Genomic DNA, 20,012 nt, shown 5'->3' with positions numbered 1-20,012 from the left:
TACAGTAGGTACATCTTGATCATGAGTTCCATCCCTGTTTTTGTGTACAGGCTGCAGCTTGTCAAACATGTACACGCCTACTCAGGTTCAGCACCAAGCCAAATAACTGGACTGTCACACGTTCACACACGAGCATGGAGACTTTGTGTAAAGCATTCTGGGTATCACCGAGAGGAAGACGATTCAGAGATTTACAGTAAATAGGCCTAAGCAGCAGATAGTGGCAGGTCCAAGCTCTGCAAGCTGGAGTGGTGCATCAGTAATCCAGATAGAGTCTAGTACAGGAGTTGGACATAGTTGCTGTACATATCCTTCAAGACTGAACAGCGTTTCTCACTGTGAGTAACTAGTACTGGTAATATGTGTAATGTTGCAGGACAGGAGAAGCTCTGACGTGTTCCTTCTGCAGTGCGTAGAAGCCTTTAAAAATGCATTGCTCTTCTTTCTGTAGAGAGAGAGTGTATGCTAACTTAAAAAACAACATTTTATGCAGGTTTTTCTCATTGAGATAACATCTCTTTACAAGAGAGACCTGGTCCAATAGCAGACTCCAACTTGCTTATCTGTTAAAACTTATGGTGTAGTGTACACTCTTAGAAGAAAACCTATATAGACGTCTAACGCTGAACCTTTACTAGTCCTGTATTAACAGACCTTTACTAGTCCTGTATTAGCAGACATTTACTAGTCCTGTATTAACAGACCTTTACTAGTCCTGTATTACTAGTCCTGTATTAACAGACCTTTACTAGTCCTGTATTAGCAGACATTTACTAGTCCTGTATTAGCAGACCTTTACTAGTCCTGTATTACTAGTCCTGTATTAACAGGCCTTTACTAGTCCTGTATTAGGAGACCTTTACTAGTCCTGTATTAGCAGACCTTTACTAGTCCTGTATTAGGAGACCTTTACTAGTCCTGTATTAACAGGCCTTTACTAGTCCTGTATTAACAGACCTTTACTAGTCCTGAATTAACAGACCTTTACTAGTCCTGTATTAACAGACCTTTACTAGTCCTGTATTACTAGTCCTGTATTAACAGACCTTTACTAGTCCTGTATTAACAGACCTTTACTAGTCCTGTAGTACTAGTCCTGTATTAACAGACCTTTACTAGTCCTGTATTAACAGACCTTTACTAGTCCTGTAGTACTAGTCCTGTATTAACAGACCTTTACTAGTCCTGTATTAACAGACCTTTACTAGTCCTGAATTAACAGACCTTTACTAGTCCTGTATTAACAGACCTTTACTAGTCCTGTATTAACAGACCTTTACTAGTCCTGTATTAACAGGCATTTACTAGTCCTGTATTACTAGTCCTGTATTAACAGACCTTTACTAGTCCTGTATTACTAGTCCTGTATTAACAGACTTTTACTAGTCCTGTATTAACAGACCTTTACCAGTCCTGTATTAAAAGACCCTTACTAGTCCTGTATTGACAGACCTTTACTAGTCCTGTATTAACAGACCTTTACTAGTCCTGTATTACTAGTCCTGTATTAACAGACCTTTACTAGTCCTGTATTAACAGACCTTTACTAGTCCTGTATTACTAGTCCAGTATTAACAGACCTTTACTAGTCCTGTATTACTAGTCCTGTATTAACAGACCTTTACTAGTCCTGTATTAACAGACCTTTACTAGTCCTGTATTAACAGGCCTTTACTAGTCCTGTATTACTAGTCCTGTATTAACAGACCTTTACTAGTCCTGTATTAACAGACCTTTACTAGTCCTGTATTAATAGACCTTTACTAGTCCTGTATTAAAAGACCCTTACTAGTCCTGTATTGACAGACCTTTACTAGTCCTGTATTAACAGACCTTTACTAGTCCTGTATTACTAGTCCTGTATTAACAGACCTTTACTAGTCCTGTATTAACAGACCTTTAAGTCCTGTATTAACAGGTCTTTACTAGTCCTGTATTACTAGTCCTGTATTAACAGACCTTTACTAGTCCTGTATTAGCAGACCTTTACTAGTCCTGTATTAACAGGCCTTTACTAGTCCTGTATTAACAGACCTTTACTAGTCCTGTATTAACAGACCTTTACTAGTCCTGTATTAACAGACCTTTACTAGTCCTGTATTAACAGACCTTTACTAGTCCTGTATTAACAGACCTTTACAAGTCCTGTATTAACAGACCTTTACTAGTCCTGTATTAACAGGCCTTTACTAGTCCTGTATTAACAGACCTTTACTAGTCCTGTATTAACAGACCTTTACTAGTCCTGTATTAACAGACCTTTACTAGTCCTGTATTAACAGACCTTTACTAGTCCTGTATTACTAGTCCTGTATTAACAGACCTTTACTAGTACTAGTCCTGTATTAACAGACCTTTACTAGTCCTGTATTAACAGACCTTTACTCGTCCTGTATTACTAGTCCTGTATTAACAGATCTTTACCAGTCCTGTATTACTAGTTCTGTATTAACAGACCTTTACTCGTCCTGTATTAACATACCTTTACTAGTCCTGTATTAACAGACCTTTACTAGTCCTGTATTAACAGACCTTTACTAGTCCTGTATTAACAGACCTTTACTAGTCCTGTATTACTAGTCCTGTATTAACAGACCTTTACTAGTCCTGTACTAACAGACCTTTACTAGTCCTGTATTAACAGACCTTTACTAGTCCTGTATTACTAGTCCTGTATTAACAGACCTTTACTAGTCCTGTATTACTAGTCCTGTATTAACAGACCTTTACTAGTCCTGTATTACTAGTCCTGTATTAACAGACCTTTACTAGTCCTGTATTAACAGACCTTTACTAGTCCTGTATTACTAGTCCTGTATTAACAGACCTTTACTAGTCCTGTATTACTAGTCCTGTATTAATAGACCTTTACTAGTCCTGTATTAGCAGACCTTTACTAGTCCTGTATTAGCAGACCTTTACTAGTCCTGTATTAGCAGACCTTTACTAGTCCTGTATTACTAGTCCTGTATTAACAGACCTTTACTAGTCCTGTATTAACAGACCTTTACTAGTCCTGTATTAGCAGTCCTTTACTAGTCCTGTATTAACAGGCCTTTACTAGTCCTGTATTAACAGACCTTTACTAGTCCTGTATTAGCAGACCTTTACTAGTCCTGTATTAGCAGGCCTTTACTAGTCCTTTATTACTAGTCCTGTATTAACAGGCCTTTACTAGTCCTGTATTAACAGACCTTTACTAGTCTTGTATTAACAGGCCTTTACTAGTCCTGTATTAACAGACCTTTACTAGTCCTGTATTAAAAGGCCTTTACTAGTCCTGTATTAACAGGCCTTTACTAGTCCTGTATTAACAGACCTTTACTAGTCCTGTATTAACAGACCTTTACTAGTCCTGTATTACTAGTCCTGTATTAACAGACCTTTACTAGTCCTGTATTACTAGTCCTGTATTAACAGACCTTTACTAGTCCTGTATTAACATACCTTTACTCGTCCTGTATTACTAGTCCTGTATTACTAGTCCTGTATTAACAGATCTTTACTAGTCCTGTATTACTAGTTCTGTATTAACAGACCTTTACTCGCCCTGTATTAACATACCTTTACTAGTCCTGTATTAACAGACCTTTACTCGTCCTGTATTACTAGTCCTGTATTAACAGACCTTTACTAGTCCTGTATTACTAGTCCTGTATTAACAGGCCTTTACTAGTCCTGTATTAACAGACCTTTACTAGTCCTGTATTAACAGACCTTTACTAGTCCTGTATTACTAGTCCTGTATTAACAGACCTTTACGTCCTGTATTACTAGTCCTGTATTAACAGATCTTTACTAGTCCTGTATTAACAGACCTTTACTAGTCCTGTATTACTAGTCCTGTATTAACAGACCTTTACTCGTCCTGTATTACTAGTCCTGTATTAATAGACCTTTACTAGTCCTGTATTAGCAGACCTTTACTAGTCCTGTATTAGCAGACCTTTACTAGTCCTGTATTAGCAGACCTTTACTAGTCCTGTATTACTAGTCCTGTATTAACAGACCTTTACTAGTCCTGTATTAACAGACCTTTACTAGTCCTGTATTAACAGTCCTTTACTAGTCCTGTATTAACAGGCCTTTACTAGTCCTGTATTAACAGACCTTTACTAGTCCTGTATTAGCAGACCTTTACTAGTCCTGTATTAGCAGGCCTTTACTAGTCCTTTATTACTAGTCCTGTATTAACAGGCCTTTACTAGTCCTGTATTAACAGACCTTTACTAGTCTTGTATTAACAGGCCTTTACTAGTCCTGTATTAACAGACCTTTACTAGTCCTGTATTAAAAGGCCTTTACTAGTCCTGTATTAACAGGCCTTTACTAGTCCTGTATTAACAGACCTTTACTAGTCCTGTATTACTAGTTCTGTATTAACAGACCTTTACTAGTCCTGTATTAGGAGACCTTTACTAGTCCTGTATTAACAGACCTTTACTAGTCCTGTATTAGCACACCTTTACTAGTCCTATATTACTAGTCCTGTATTAGCAGACCTTTACTAGTCCTGTATTACTAAAAACAGACCTTTACTAGTCCTGTATTAACAGACATTTACTAGTCCTGTATTAACAGACCTTTACTAGTCCTGTATTACTAGTCCTGTATTAACAGACCTTTACCAGTCCTGTATTAACAGACCCTTACTAGTCCTGTATTAGCAGACCTTTACTAGTCCTGTATTACTAGTCCTGTATTAACAGACCTTTACCAGTCCTGTATTAACAGACCTTTACTAGTCCTGTATTAGCAGACCTTTACTAGTCCTGTATTACTAGTCCTGTATTAACAGACCTTTACCAGTCCTGTATTAACAGACCTTTACTAGTCCTGTATTAACAGACCTTTACTAGTCCTGTATTAGCAGACCTTTACTAGTCCTGTATTAACAGACCTTTACTAGTCCTGTATTAACAGACCTTTACTAGTCCTGTATTAACAGACCTTTACTAGTCCTGTATTAACAGACCGTTACAAGTCCTGTATTAACAGACCTTTACTAGTCCTGTATTAACAGGCCTTTACTAGTCCTGTATTAACAGACCTTTACTAGTCCTGTACTAACAGACCTTTACTAGTCCTGTATTAACAGACCTTTACTAGTCCTGTATTAACAGACCTTTACTAGTCCTGTATTACTAGTCCTGTATTAACAGACCTTTACTAGTCCTGTATTACTAGTCCTGTATTAACAGACCTTTACTAGTCCTGTATTAACAGACCTTTACTAGTCCTGTATTACTAGTCCTGTATTAACAGACCTTTACTAGTCCTGTATTACTAGTTCTGTATTAACAGACCTTTACTCGTCCTGTATTAACATACCTTTACTAGTCCTGTATTAACAGACCTTTACTAGTCCTGTATTAACAGACCTTTTACTCGTCCTGTATTACTAGTCCTGTATTAACAGACCTTTACTAGTCCTGTATTACTAGTCCTGTATTAACAGGCCTTTACTAGTCCTGTATTAACAGACCTTTACTAGTCCTGTATTAACAGACCTTTACTAGTCCTGTATTACTAGTCCTGTATTAACATACCTTTACTAGTCCTGTATTACTAGTCCTGTATTAACAGACCTTTACTCGTCCTGTATTAACAGACCTTTACTCGTCCTGTATTACTAGTCCTGTATTAATAGACCTTTACTAGTCCTGTATTAGCAGACCTTTACTAGTCCTGTATTAGCAGACCTTTACTAGTCCTGTATTAGCAGACCTTTACTAGTCCTGTATTACTAGTCCTGTATTAACAGACCTTTACTAGTCCTGTATTAACAGACCTTTACTAGTCCTGTATTAGCAGTCCTTTACTAGTCCTGTATTAACAGGCCTTTACTAGTCCTGTATTAACAGACCTTTACTAGTCCTGTATTAGCAGACCTTTACTAGTCCTGTATTAGCAGGCCTTTACTAGTCCTTTATTACTAGTCCTGTATTAACAGGCCTTTACTAGTCCTGTATTAACAGACCTTTACTAGTCTTGTATTAACAGGCCTTTACTAGTCCTGTATTAACAGACCTTTACTAGTCCTGTATTAAAAGGCCTTTACTAGTCCTGTATTAACAGGCCTTTACTAGTCCTGTATTAACAGACCTTTACTAGTCCTGTATTACTAGTTCTGTATTAACAGACCTTTACTAGTCCTGTATTAGGAGACCTTTACTAGTCCTGTATTAACAGACCTTTACTAGTCCTGTATTAGCACACCTTTACTAGTCCTATATTACTAGTCCTGTATTAGCAGACCTTTACTAGTCCTGTATTAACAGACCTTTACTAGTCCTGTATTAACAGACATTTACTAGTCCTGTATTAACAGACCTTTACTAGTCCTGTATTACTAGTCCTGTATTAACAGACCTTTACCAGTCCTGTATTAACAGACCTTTACTAGTCCTGTATTAGCAGACCTTTACTAGTCCTGTATTACTAGTCCTGTATTAACAGACCTTTACCAGTCCTGTATTAACAGACCTTTACTAGTCCTGTATTAGCAGACCTTTACTAGTCCTGTATTACTAGTCCTGTATTAACAGACCTTTACCAGTCCTGTATTAACAGACCTTTACTAGTCCTGTATTAACAGACCTTTACTAGTCCTGTATTAGCAGACCTTTACTAGTCCTGTATTAACAGACCTATACAGACGTCTGTTGGTGGAAAAGAATTGCACCACCCCCAGCCTCGATCTATGTGTGCGTGTGTCTCTGTGTTATAAAACTACTGTTACACACGCCTCTTGGAGGGGGAACGCCACACCCTGCTACACTCAACTCCCCGTGGAGTGAAAGAGATATGTGATTGTAGGTAAGGATGACAGAGGCAGAGATTATGACCGTTTACAGGCAATTTATTCTTCCTTTACACAGGAATTTGGGTAAAAGGGGCTGGATGGAACAAAGAAACAAAGAAAGTAAACGTTAAAGAGCCCCTCTCCTACACACTTATTCTTAACGCCACCTGGCGCGCTAACCACAATACAGGGGTGGCCTGCCCAGGTCTTACCTAGTGGCATAGACAGAGTACCTTCCACGGGTACATGTATGCCCACAGGCCTCTTGCCTAAACACTCCCATGGTGCCTTCCCCTCCCCCAGGGAACAAAAACAGAATAATTACTCATGTAAAGGGAACAATTTCAATAATCAAAAACACTGAGTCCTATTGGCACAGACATACCTTAGTAGTAGTGGCTACAAATACTTTCAACAAAACTGTCTCTGTGTAACAACCACCACAGCACATCCAATAAGCTCTCTCTGTGTAACAACCACCACAGCACATCCAATAAGCTCTTTCTCTGATAACAACCACCAAGCACATCCAATAAGCTCTCTCTGTGTAACAACCACCACAGCACATCCAATAAGCTCTCTCTGTGTAACAACCACCACAGCACATCCAATAAGCTCTCTCTCTGAGTAACAACCACCACAGCACATCCAATAAGCTCTCTCTCTGTGTAACAACCACCACAGCACATCCAATAAGCTCTCTCTCTCAGTAACAACCACCACAGCACATCCAATAAGCTCTCTCTCTGTGTAACAACCACCACAGCACATCCAATAAGCTCTCTCTCTCAGTAACAACCACCACAGCACATCCAATAAGCTCTCTCTCTGTGTAACAACCACCACAGCACATCCAATAATCTCTCTCTGAGTAACAACCACCACAGCACATCCAATAAGCTCTCTCTGTGTAACAACCACCACAGCACATCCAATAAGCTCTCTCTCTGAGTAACAACCACCACAGCACATCCAATCTCTCTCTCTGAGTAACAACCACCACAGCACATCCAATAAGCTCTCTCTCTGAGTAACAACCACCACAGCACATCCAATAAGCTCTCTCTCTGAGTAACAACCACCACAGCACATCCAATAAGCTCTCTCTCTGAGTAACAACCACCACAGCACATCCAATAAGCTCTCTCTAACAACCACCACAGCACATCCAATAAGCTCTCTCTCTCAGTAACAACCACCACAGCACATCCAATAAGCTCTCTCTCTGAGTAACAACCACCACAGCACATCCAATAAGCTCTCTCTGTGTAACAACCACCACAGCACATCCAATAAGCTCTCTCTGAGTAACAACCACCACAGCACATCCAATAAGCTCTCTCTGAGTAACAACCACCACAGCACATCCAATAAGCTCTCTCTCTGAGTAACAACCACCACAGCACATCCAATAAGCTCTCTCTCTGAGTAACAACCACCACAGCACATCCAATAAGCTCTCTCTCTGTGTAACAACCACCACAGCACATCCAATAAGCTCTCTCTCTGAGTCACAACCACCACAGCACATCCAATAAGCTCTCTGAGTAACAACCACCACAGCACATCCAATAAGCTCTCTCTCCTAACAAAGGTACTCTGGCTTTTCAAGCTGCCGGCAGGAGTCGGTAATTGCCGACAGCTGTATCCCCTAACAAGAGGGCGGGATCAATGCGCCAATCTGCAATGGGGCTGACCAATCAGCTGCTTGGGGGAATCCAGGAAGCCATTTCCTGAAATACACACATACATATACACAAACCCACAACACAGAAACTGGGGAACCTAACAATACATTCATGCTGATGTGTTGCTGTACCATGCCATGTCTATTTCTCTGTGTTATCATTAAGGTTGCAAAGCTACCAACTTTACCAGAATCTTCAGTAATTGTGGTAATTAACAGAAAAGCTATAGTAATCTATCGTAACTTTGGTATTTTATACTTGAATAACTTAAGAAAATGTATTCATATATAGTATTCATTTATTATATCTGTGTCCATATTGTTCATGAGGTTCTAGTAGACAGACCATATGGTACAAGAGAAAATGGCCTAATTAATGACAGAAGCATCTAATCAACAATGGCATTATTTTGTATTAACTCTGTAACTCTTATAACTATTGACTTTACTCACAACTACCATCAGCTTGACCCAAAACATTGACAACAAATATATACTTACATAGTCAAATAAATCAAACTTTGTCAAAAATAAATATGAAGGATATTTCATGCTGAAACCCTAATGTTAAACAGCAGTGGTATTCACTAAGTTGACAGTTTATATTTAGGATGTTTTACAGTTTTGTCATTGTATATCTTATTTTAAAATCATCTTATTTATTTATTTCATATATTTTACATAAAATCCTTGAAAGATATCAAAACTCTGGGAGTTTACTGGTAAACTTTGAAAGTTTTCAGTGATATACCTTTCTCTTGCAACCTTCCATGCTCGGAACCTGTGACAATAGGACAATAACTTCCTGATGAATCATTAACTTAACGTTCAAAGTGCTCTCTGTGGGATCCAAACCTGTTGGAACAGCTATAACATCTATCACTATCTAAGGACAAAACATCCAACTTCCTCCACTCCAACCCTCTCTTAACTTGGACTCGTAAGGGGATTGAGGAAAGATACAAACGAAGGAATTATGGGTATTATGTCAAAATGAGCTTCTGCTTCCAGCATGTGCCTTCATGCATGCGTAGTTGTTGTGAATTTGTTAGATTACTTGTTAGATATTACTGCATTGTCGGAACTAGAAGCACAAGCATTTCGCTCCACTCGCATTAACATCTGCTAACCATGTGTATGTGACCAATACAATTTGAAGTCAACAGAGACATTGGTACTCCTTTAGCTTTACTGTGGAGTGTTATACAAGTGGCTAGTACAGTTGATATTTACTATCACACTTGTCTCCTCTCTCTCATTCTGTATGTGGGTGTGTGGGCGTGTGGGCGTGTGGGTGTGTGGGCGTGGGTGTGGGCGTGTGGGTGCATATTAGTTAACATCTGTATCCTCCTCAGATCTGTTTATGAACAAAGATGGCTACCTTCGCCAACCACTCAACAAATGAGAGCAGCGGGCACAGCTGGCGTTGTCAATTCAAGGAGGACTTCAAGTACATCCTGCTTCCTGTCAGCTACACTCTGGTCTTCGTGATTGGCCTAGCCCTGAATGTCACGGCCATGTACGTGATCCTGTTCCGTACAAAACGCTGGAAGCCCTCCACGGTGTACATGTTCAACCTGACAGTGTGCGACACCCTCTACATCCTCACCCTACCCTTCCTAATCTACTACTACGCCGACGAGAACGACTGGCCCTTCAGCGAACCGTTCTGCAAACTCATCCGCTTCCTGTTCTACGCTAACCTCTACGGTTCCATCCTGTTCCTGTGCTGCATTAGCCTGCACCGCTTCCTGGGTGTGTGCTACCCGATGAGGTCACTGAGCTGGGTCAGCTCCCGGAGAGCCCGGCTGGTGTCTGCGGCGGTGTGGGCGTGTGTGTTGATGTGCCAGGCTCCCGTGCTCTACTTCTCACGCACCAGGGACGAGGGGACAGAGAGGGTGTGTTTCGACACGTCCAGTCCAGAGTTATTTCATGACTTCCTGGTGTACAGCTCGGTGGTGTCTGTCCTGATGTTTGCCTTCCCTTTCATGGTGGTGATGGTGTGCTATGGACTGATGGTGAGGAAGCTTCTGGAGCCCACCTGGGGGGCAGGAGGGAGCCAGTCGAGGGGAGTCGGGGGGCTCGCTGCTCATCGCTCCAAACAGAAGTCTGTGAAGATGATAATCATCGTGTTAGCAGTGTTCATGCTGTGTTTCCTACCCTTCCACCTGACCAGAAGTCTGTACTACTCCCTCAGATACCTGGAGCAGATGGATCCCTCCCAGGTACAGTACCACAACCACTGGAATCCTACGCTTTTAATGGCTCTGCCTGGCTTCACCTTTCACCCAAGATGCAGGAGTCTGACTCCAGCTCTCCCAGTCACCCTAGATGCAGGAGTCTGGCTCTAGGTAGCTCTCCCTTTCACCCTAGATGCAGGAGTCTGGCTCTAGGTAGCTCTCCCCAGTCACCCTAGATGCAGGAGTCTGGCTCTAGGTAGCTCCCCCTGTCACCCAAGATGCAGGAGTCTGGCTCCAGGTAGCTTTCCCAGTCACCCTAGATGCAGGAGTCTGGCTCTAGGTAGCTCTCCTGTCACCCAAGATGCAGGAGTCTGGCTCTAGGTAGCTCTCCCTGTCACCCAAGATGCTGGAGTCTGGCTCCAGGTAGCTCTCCCTGTCACCCAAGATGCAGGAGTCTGGCTCCAGGTAGCTCTCCCTGTCACCCAAGATGCTGGAGTCTGGCTCCAGGTAGCTCTCCCTGTCACCCAAGATGCTGGAGTCTGGCTCCAGGTAGCTCTCCCTGTCACCCAAGATGCAGGAGTCTGGCTCCAGGTAGCTCTCCCTTTCACCCAAGATGCAGGAGTCTGGCTGTAGGTAGCTCTCCCTTTCACCCAAGATGCTGGAGTCTGGCTCCAGGTAGCTCTCCCTGTCACCCAAGATGCTGGAGTCTGGCTCCAGGTAGCTCTCTGTCACCCAAGATGCTGGAGTCTGGCTCCAGGTAGCTCTCCCTGTCACCCAAGATGCAGGAGTCTGGCTCCAGGTAGCTCTCCCTGTCACCCAAGATGCTGGAGTCTGGCTCCAGGTAGCTCTCCCTTTCACCCAAGATGCTGGAGTCTGGCTCTAGGTAGCTCTCCCTGTCACCCAAGATGCTGGAGTCTGGCTCCAGGTAGCTTTCCCTGTCACCCAAGATGCAGGAGTCTGGCTCTAGGTAGCTCTCCCTGTCACCCTAGATGCAGGAGTCTGGCTCCAGGTAGCTCTCCCTGTCACCCAAGATGCAGGAGTCTGGCCAGGTAGCTCTCCCTGTCACCCAAGATGCTGGAGTCTGGCTCCAGGTAGCTCTTCCTGTCCCTATTTATCGGTAAATAGCCCACCCAATTTTACCTACCTCATCTCCATACTGTTTTTATTTATTTACTTTTCTGCTCTTTTGCACATCAATATCTCTACCTGTACATGACCATTTGATCATTTATCACTCCAGTGTTAATCTGCAAAATTGTAATTATTTGCCTACCTCCTCATGCCTTTTGCACACAATGTATATAGACCCTTTTTTTCTACTGTGTTATTGACTTGTTTATTGTTTACTCAATGTGTAACTCTGTGTTGTCTGTTCACACTGCTATGCTTTATCTTGGCCAGGTTGCAGTTGCAAATGAGAACTTGTTCTCAACTAGCCTACCTGGTTAAATAAAGGTGAAATAAAAAATAAATAAAAATAAAACCCAAGATGCAGGAGTCTGGCTCTAGGTAGCTTTCCCTGTCACCCAAGATGCTGGAGTCTGGCTCCAGGTAGCTTTCCCTGTCACCCAAGATGCTGGAGTCTGGCTCCAGGTAGCTCTCCCTTTCACCCAAGATGCAGGAGTCTGGCTCTAGGTAGCTTTCCCTGTCACCCAAGATGCAGGAGTCTGGCTCCAGGTAGCTTTCCTGTCACCCAAGATGCAGGAGTCTGGCTCCAGGTAGCTCTCCCTTTCACCCAAGATGCAGGAGTCTGCTCCAGGTAGTCACCCAGGATGCAGGAGTCTGGCTCCAGGTAGCTCTCCCTGTCACCCAAGATGCTGGAGTCTGGCTCCAGGTAGCTCTCCCTTTCACCCAAGATGCAGGAGTCTGGCTCCAGGTAGCTCTCCCTGTCACCCAATATGCTGGAGTTCCAGGTAGCTCAGGCTCAATTTAACCACTGCTATTATGATTGTTGTTGTTGATATTGTCATTATCCTTGTATAGGCTGGGATTCAAAGGTCATTGACATTTAAATGTAATTTCCACTACGGAGACGACAACTGCAGCATTGAACTTATGATCTATGCGAGCCCGGTAACATTGCCTTTAAAGAGCCACTGAACATACCGATTGGCATGTAAAGGAATCTAAGATAATTCAAGAAATCTGTCATCGATGCCACATAGGTTGTTTTCAAAGGGATGTCACATAGGTTGTTTTCAAAGGATGCCTCATGGGTCGTTTTCAAAGGGATGCCTCATGGGTCGTTTTCAAAGGGATGCCTCATGGGTCGTTTTCAAAGGGATGCCTCATAGGTCGTTTTCAAAGGGATGCCTCATGGGTCGTTTTCAAAGGGATGCCTCATGGGTCGTTTTCAAAGGGTTGCCTCATGGGTCGTTTTCAAAGGGATGCCTCATAGGTCGTTTTCAAAGGGATGCCTCATGGGTCGTTTTCAAAGGGATGCCTCATGGGTCGTTTTCAAAGGGATGCCTCATGGGTCGTTTTCAAATGGATGTGTCATAGGTTGTTTTCAAAGGGATTTGCTGCTTTTAAAGGCAGTTGCTCTTTAAAAGGCACATTGTCAACAGAATTATAAGGGTTGAATCCCGGCCTTAATGTTTAAATCATTAAGAGTTTTTATTCATCCCCAGGTGAGCTGTGAGCTGCTGAAGGTGTCCAGCATGGCCTATAAGGTGACACGCCCCCCTGGCCAGCGCCAACAGCTGTGTGGATCCCATCCTCTACTTCATGGCTGGACAGGGTTTCCGTAGCAACTTCACTAACAGAAGCAGGGCATCACCAATGAAACCAGGAAGCGTGACGCCGGCATTCTCAACGCAGCTCTGACCGACAGGAAGATCAATCTATTATCTGAATAGCTATGGAACACAGTGTGTATTCCATTGAAGGGAGAGAACACAGTTGGACAAAGACACTGGATGGATGATTTGACCATGCTGGTCATTTATGAACATTTGAACATCTTGGCCATGGGGCAGAACAGACAGCAAGGAGTCATCATGTCAGGTAGTCCTGGGGCATGGTCCTAGGGCTCAGGTCCTCCGAGAGAAAGAAAGAGAATTAGAGAGAGCATATGTGGGGTGGCCAGTCCTCTTCCGGCTGGAGATTATAACAGAACATGGCCAAGATGTTCAAATGTTCATAAATGACCAGCATGGTCGAATAATAATAAGGCAGAACAGTTGAAACTGGAGCAGCAGCACGGCCAGGTGGACTGGGGACAGCAAGGAGTCATCATATCAGGTAGTCCTGGGGCATGGTCCTAGGGCTCAGGTCCTCCGAGAGAGCGAAGGAGAGAATTAAAGAACGCACACTTAGATTCACACAGGACACCGAATTGGACAGGAGAAGTACTCCAGATATAACAAACTGACTCCAGCCCCGACACATAAACTACTGCAGCATAAATACTGGAGGCTGAGACATATACAGAATGGTCCTGTATATGGCTCCATCCATCTTCCGATCAATTTTAACCATCTTCCCTGTCCCTGCTGAAGAAAAGCAGGCCAAACCATGATGCTGCCACCACCATGTTTGACAGTGGGGATGGTGTGGTCAGGGTGATGAGCTGTGTTGCTTTTACACCAAACATAACGTTTTGCATTGTTGCCAAAAAGTTCCATTTGGTTTCATCTGACCAGAGCACCTTCTTCCACATGTTTGGTATGTCTCCCAGGTGGCTTGTGGCAAACTTTAAACAACACTTTTTTATGGATATCTTTAAGAAATGGTTTTCTTCTTGCCACTTCCATAAAGGCCAGATTTGTGCAATATACAACTGATTGTTGTCCTATGGACAGAGTCTCCCACCTCAGCTGTAGATCTCTGCAGTTCATCCAGAGTGATCATGGGCCTCTTGGCTGCATCTCTGATCAGTCTTCTCCTTGTATGAGCTGAAAGTTTAGAGCGACGGCCAGGTCTTGGTAGATTTGCAGTGGTCTGATACTCCTTCCATTTCAATATTATCTCTTGCACAGTGCTCCTTGGGATGTTTAAAGCTTGGGAAATATTTTTGTATCCAAATCCTTTAAACTTCTTCACAACAGTATCTCGGACCTGCCTGGTGTGTTCCTTGTTCTTCATGATGCTCTCTGCGCTTTTAACGGACCTCTGAGACTATCACAGTGCAGGTGCATTTATACGGAGACTTGATTACACACAGGTGGATTGTATTTATCATCATTAGTCATTTAGGTCAACATTGGATCATTCAGAGATCCTCACTGAACTTCTGGAGAGAGTTTGCTGCACTGAACGTAAAGGGGCTGAATAATTTTGCACGCCCAATTTTTCAGTTTTTGATTTGTTAAAAAAGTTTGAAATATCCAATAAATGTCGTTCCACTTCATGATTGTGTCCCACTTGTTGTTGATTCTTCACAAAAAATACAGTTTTATATCTTTATGTTTGAAGCCTGAAATGTGGCAAAAGGTCAAGGGGGCCGAATACTTTCGCAAGGCACTGTATCAGCTGATGTAAGAAGGTCTATATAAACACATTTGATTTGATGACTGGCTCCTTTGAACTGAATAGCATTATCCGATAGGGATCGGATGACCCATAGAGATCCTACTATTCCTAATTCTATGGGATGACGACGGTTTGAAAGAGAAATGAACGGTGGCAAACAAAGTGGGCATATTTTATTGAACTTTTATCCCTGACTGGTAAATAACGGGAGATTTTTTTAATTTTACCAGGCAAGTCAGTTAAGAACAAATTCTTATTTTCAATGACGGCCCAGGAACAGTGGGTTAACTGCCTGTTCAGGGGCAGAACGACAGATTTGTACCTTGTCAGCTCGGGATTCGAACTTGCAACCTTTTAGTTACTAGCCCAACGCTCTAACCACTAGGCTACCCTGTACATACAATAGAAATACCAGACGTATTACTTGAAAGTGAGAGGGGTATACAGTAACACATTGATTGAAATGTGACTTAGCTTCCTTAGCTAACGGTAGAGAGAAATACACTGGTTGATGCTGACAGTGTAGAGAGCACATATGCTGTAAAAACATGATAGTGATGTTAGTGATATTCTAATCACTATTGTAATCACAATAGACAGTTATTATATCTTTAGGGGCCACTGATTGTAGTGTATCTAACAAACCTATCTTCAGAAATGCATACACCACACACAGACTGTAAGTCAGTCTGAAGAGGACCTCCTCTTGAGGGCTGTCAGAGAAAGAGGTTCAGGCCCAGGCATGACTTGGACAGGTTCTAGGGTGTGTCTGGAAAATCATGAATTAACATCCCAAAGACACACAGATGATGCTGGATATAATCCAGATAGTTTTATAGCAGAAGCAACACAGGCTCACTGCTGGCACGACCACAAATTACAGAGAAAAAAACTCATGCTTAAACAAAGCTACCTGTAATTTACCAAAGTTATCAGAATCTTCAGTCATTTAGGTAATTAACAAAAAATCTATAGCAATCTATCATAACTTTGGTAATTTATACTTGAATAACTTAACATTTTTACCCATATATAGTATTCTGTTTTATATACAGTACCAGTCAAAAGTTTAGAAAACCTACTCATTCAATGGGTTTTCTTAATTTCTACTATTTTCTACAAGGTAGAATAATAGTGAAGACATCAAAACTATGAAATAACACATATGGAATCATGTAGCAACCCAAAAAATGTTAAACAAATTAAACAAAATCCAACAAATCATGGCTGCTTTTCTGTCACTCTGCGGTCCAACTCATCCCAAACCATCTCAAGTGAGTTGAGGTCAGGTGATTGTAGAGGCCAGGTCATCTGATGCAGCACTCCATCACTCTCCTTCTCAGTCTGGAGGTGTGTTGGGTAATTGTCCTGTTGAAGAACAAATGATCATCCCACTAAGAGCAAACTAGATGGGATGGCGTATCACTGCAGAATGCTGTGGTAGCCATGCTGGGTAAGTGTGCCTTGAATTCTAAATAAATCACATACAGTGTCACCAGCAAAGCACCAACACACCATCACACCTCCTCCTCCATGCTTCACGGTGGGAACCACACTTGCGGAGATCATCCGTTCACCTACTTTGCGTCTCACAAAGACACGGAGGTTGGAACCAAAAGTCTCAAATTTGGACTCAGTAGACCAAAGGACAGATTTCCACCGGTCTAATGTCCATTGCTCGTGTTTCTTGGCCCAAGCAAGTCTCTTCTTCTTATTAGTGTCCTTTAGTAGCGTTTTCTTTTCCAACAATTCAACCATGAAGGCCTGATTCACGCAGTCTGAACAGTTGATGTTGAGATGTGTCTGTTACTTGAACTCTGTGAAGCATTTATTTGGGCTGCAATTTCTGAGGTGCAGATAACTGTAATAAAAGTATCCTCTGCAGCCAAATGATTTCACGTGGTCTGTGGTTTGAGGCCGGTTGGACGTACTGCCATATTCTCTAAAACCACGTTGGAGAAATGATCATTAAATTCTATTGCAACATCTCTGGTGGACATTCATGGTCAGCCTGCCAATTGCACGCTCCTCAAAACTTGAGACATCAGTGATGTTGTGTTGTGTGACAAATTTGCACATTTTAGAGTGGCCTTTTATTGTCTCTGCACAAGGTGCATCTGTGTAATTATCATGATGTTTACTCAGCTTCTTGATATGCCACACCTGTCAGGTGGATGGATTATCTTGGCAAAGGATAAATGCTCAATAACCGGTATGCAAATTTATGCACAACATGTGAGAGAAAAAAGCTTTTTGTGCGTGTGGAACATTTCTGGTATCTTCTATTTCAGGTCATGAAATATGGGACCAACACTTTACGTGTTGCGTTTATATTTTTGTTCAGTGTATTTATTTGTGCGAAGATTTCCCGTACTGCACTAGAGGGCACCAAGGCTCACTTAACATTCACCTGTCAAACGTATTTAACATCCTGTCAATTATAGACTCACACATGTGTTTACCATGGGCTCATATAGACTCACACGCGTGTTTACCGTGGACTCATATAGACTCACACGCGTGTTTACCATGGGCTCATATAGACTCACACGCGTGTTTACCATGGGCTCATATAGACTCACACGCGTGTTTACCGTGGGCTCATATAGACTCACACGCGTGTTTACCGTGGACTCATATAGACTCACACGCGTGTTTACCATGGGCTCATATAGACTCACACGCGTGTTTACCGTGGTCTCATATAGACTCACACGCGTGTTTACCGTGGTCTCATATAGACTCACACGCGTGTTTACCGTGGACTCATATAGACTCACACGCGTGTTTACCGTGGGCTCATATAGACTCACACGCGTGTTTACCATGGACTCATATAGACTCACACGCGTGTTTACCATGGGCTCATATAGACTCACACGTGTTTACCATGGGCTCATATAGACTCACACGTGTGTTTACCGTGGACTCATATAGACTCACACGCGTGTTTACCATGGGCTCATATAGACTCACACGTGTGTTTACCGTGGGCTCATATAGACTCACACGCGTGTTTACCGTGGGCTCATATAGACTCACACGCGTGTTTACCATGGACTCATATAGACTCACACGCGTGTTTACCATGGGCTCATATAGACTCACACGTGTGTTTACCGTGGGCTCATATAGACTCACACGCGTGTTTACTATGGGGTCATATAGACTCACACGAGTGTTTACCGTGGGCTCATATAGACTCACACGTGTGTTTACCGTGGGCTCATATAGACTCACACGTGTGTTTACCGTGGGCTCATATAGACTCACGCGTGTTTACCGTGGTCTCATATAGACTCACACGCGTGTTTACCGTGGGCTCATATAGACTCACACGTGTGTTTACCGTGGGCTCATATAGACTCACACGCGTACCTTACCGTGGTCTCATATAGACTCACACGTGTGTTTACCGTGGTCTCATATAGACTCACACGCGTGTTTACCGTGGGCTCATATAGACTCACACGTGTGTTTACCGTGGGCTCATATAGACTCACACGCGTGTTTACCATGGGCTCCATATAGACTCACACGCGTGTTTATCGTGGGCTCATATAGACTCACACGCGTGTTTACCGTGGGCTCATATAGACTCACACGCGTGTTTACCGTGGGCTCATATAGACTCACACGCGTGTTTACCGTGGACTCATATAGACTCACACGCGTGTTTACCGTGGGCTCATATATACTCACACGTGTGTTTACCATGGTCTCATATAGACTCACGCGTGTTTACCATGGACTCATATAGACTCACACGTGTGTTTACCGTGGGCTCATAGACTCACACGCGTGTTTACCGTGGTCTCATATAGACTCACACGCGTGTTTACCGTGGGCTCATATAGACTCACACGTGTGTTTACCGTGGTCTCATATAGACTCACACGTGTGTTTACCGTGGTCTCATATAGACTCACACGCGTGTTTACCATGGTCTCATATAGACTCACACGCGTGTTTACCATGGGCTCATATAGACTCACACGCGTGTTTACCATGGGCTCATATAGACTCACACGCTGTTTATCGTGGGCTCATATAGACTCACACGCGTGTTTACCGTGGGCACATATAGACTCACACGCGTGTTTACCGTGGGCTCATATAGACTCACACGTGTGTTTACCATGGACTCATATAGACTCACACGCGTGTTTACCATGGGCTCATATAGACTCACCAGTGTGTTTACCGTGGGCTCATATAGACTCACACGCGTGTTTACCATGGGCTCATATAGACTCACACGCGTGTTTACCATGCGGCTCATATAGACTCACACGGTGTTTACCGTGGACTCATATAGATATGGCACTATGGCTCACGCGTGTTTACCATGGGCTCATATAGACTCACACGTGTGTTTACGCGGGGCTCATATAGACACACGCGTGTTTACCATGGGCTCATATAGACTCACACGCGTGTTTACCGTGGTCTCTATAGACTCACACGCGTGTTTACCATGGGCTCATATAGACTCACACGCGTGTTTACCGTGGGCTCATATAGACTCACACGCGTGCTTACCATGGGCTCATATAGACTCACACGCGTGTTTACCGCCATGGGCTCATATAGACTCACACGCGTGTTTACCATGGGCTCATATCCGCGCAGACTCACACGTGTGTTTACCGTGGGCTCATATAGACTCACACGCGTGTTTACCCATGGGCTCATATAGACTCACACGCGTGTTTACCGGGTCTCATATAGACTCACACGCGTGTTTACCATGGGCTCATATAGACTCACACGCGTGTTTACCGTGGGCTCATATAGACTCACCGGCGACGTGTTTGCAGTAGGCTCATATAGACTCACAGCGTGTTTACCGTGGGCTCATATAGAC

General features: G+C 43.0%; 1 pseudogene; it reads left to right on the top strand.

Annotated features, from left to right (window-relative positions):
* Positions 1–210: 210 nt before the first annotated feature.
* Positions 211–13,573, top strand: LOC135533645 (P2Y purinoceptor 2-like; annotated as a pseudogene).
* Positions 13,574–20,012: the final 6,439 nt, after the last annotated feature.

This window comes from Oncorhynchus masou, unplaced genomic scaffold (assembly GCF_036934945.1).
Source record: "Oncorhynchus masou masou isolate Uvic2021 unplaced genomic scaffold, UVic_Omas_1.1 unplaced_scaffold_2552, whole genome shotgun sequence".
NCBI lineage: Eukaryota > Metazoa > Chordata > Actinopteri > Salmoniformes > Salmonidae > Oncorhynchus > Oncorhynchus masou.
The sequence above is the reverse complement of the archived record's forward strand: the minus strand, read 5'-3'. Positions and strand labels throughout refer to the sequence as shown.